This window comes from Antrostomus carolinensis, unplaced genomic scaffold (genome assembly GCF_000700745.2).
Source record: "Antrostomus carolinensis isolate BGI_N321 unplaced genomic scaffold, ASM70074v2 scaffold28472, whole genome shotgun sequence".
NCBI classification, from domain to species: Eukaryota; Metazoa; Chordata; class Aves; order Caprimulgiformes; family Caprimulgidae; genus Antrostomus; species Antrostomus carolinensis.
This window is the reverse complement of record NW_010300647.1, coordinates 58,674-60,359: the sequence shown is the minus strand read 5'-3', so window position 1 is coordinate 60,359 and position 1,686 is coordinate 58,674. Positions and strand designations below refer to the sequence as shown.

Sequence of the window (1,686 nt, the reverse complement as noted above, 5' to 3'; positions counted from 1 at the left end):
TTTCCCCACACGCTCTGTCCTGGAGGCTGCCCTGCCATGTCACCTCAGTTCTCTACCTGCCCACGCAAGGTGGCTGCCAGCCGCAGGGATCACCCAAGCCCCGATGGCTCTGCAGCATGGGAGCCCTGGGACACATACATGTAAGGATGGTGAGCACCACAGAAGGAAGCAGTGGGCGCCCTGGGGTGCGGGCAGAGCCAGCCTCATGGCTGAGCAGGGGCTGCTTCACCATCCAAGGGGTCCCTGGCACAGGCAGGACGCGCGTGTCCAAGGCTGCTGGCCCATCCCTTACAAGGCTCTGGCCGGCAGCACAGACACCTGTGAGATGCCAGGAGGGACAGGAAGGCTCAGATGGCCAGAGCTGCCTTCTCCCAGCACAAGCAACCTCCAGCACTGTGCAACACCCTGTCCTCTCTCCTGCAATCCCACTTCTCCAGGCTGGGTGATGAGCTCCCATGACCAGATGTCTGCAAACCTGGCAGCCTGAGGAGCGCTCCGCGCAGCCTGATGGATCCTGCCCCATTAGTGAGGAGTGCTGGAATGTGCTGGATGGACTGGGATCCCTCAAAGATGTAAAATACGCCAGCTCTGGGCTGCCTCCCACTCACAGCCTGTGAGAGTCGACATCCCTGACTGAAGCCCCAGAGGTGTTGGCATCCTGCCTGTAATTATCTAAGCCCGCCACCTTCCCCCGTCGGAGAGGAAGCAATAAAACAGGGAAGTGGACAAGCCCAGCTGCTCTAATCAGCCCCGGCAGGATGCACAGACTCAAAGCCAAGCTGGAGGCTATTAGCACCCAGCACTGTGCTTTTGCTCAGCCACACTGGCATTCCCAGGAGAGCCCTTCCCTGGTCCTGCTCTGCACAGACCAAATCCTGCCCTGTGGGTGCAAGGGTTCCTCCAACCTAGGCTGAGGGCAGCTCCTCACTGCCACTGGTCTGGGGATGGATGGGGTTCAGGGAGCCCCTAGGGTCAGTGTCCTGTCCTGCCAGGGATGTCACCACCCAGCTGCCCATGGCCAGGGCAGCAAATGCCTTCCCCAGCCATCCCGCTGTCTGTGCTCTGCTCCCTGGATCCCTCTGCCCAGGCCTCCCTGGGGGCTCCTGCTCCCTTCCCAGCAGGTTCCCAGCCAGCAACAGAGGTGGGACACATCACCACTTTTGGTGGGGTTGTGTGCCCCTCAGCAGGATCAGGGCCAGCCGCTGCCTCTCGCTTGTGCCCGTGCTGATTCTGCCGATCACCCTGCCGTGCCTGCCCACAGCAGGAAGATCATCCGCATGCACAGATGATTCCCAGCTTGTGCTAGAGGACTCTTCAAGCAGCTCCTCTCCTCTGGTTTTGCTGTGCCGACCCTTGCATCCCCTTTCCTGGGGCCTCTTTGAGTTGTTTACTCATCCTACGGTTTCTCCCTACAGGAATTACAACAGCAAGATATTGTGGTGACTGGTATGGTATGAAAACCAAGACAAGACAGACAGATGGACATCTCCTCTAGTCCTTAAAGCCTTCCCTGGTTACTAGGTGTTCCTTATTTGCTGTCAGACTGACAGCTGAGCAGGTCGGTCACAGCCCTGGCCCCATATCAGCTGAAGTGGGGGGACCCTGCAAAGCTCCTGTCCCCTACCAAGTCACTAGAGATGCGAGTCAGGTCCCCTGACCGGCAGGGAGAGGAGGGCTCGCTGCAGG

General features: G+C 59.5%; 1 protein-coding gene across 1 annotated transcript in view; it reads right to left on the bottom strand.

Moving 5' to 3' along the window:
* The window catches only part of HPSE2 (heparanase 2 (inactive)), a gene marked incomplete at its 5' end in the record, with an annotated part of 38,823 nt that overhangs the window by 15,851 nt on the left and 21,286 nt on the right, over positions 1 to 1,686 (bottom strand).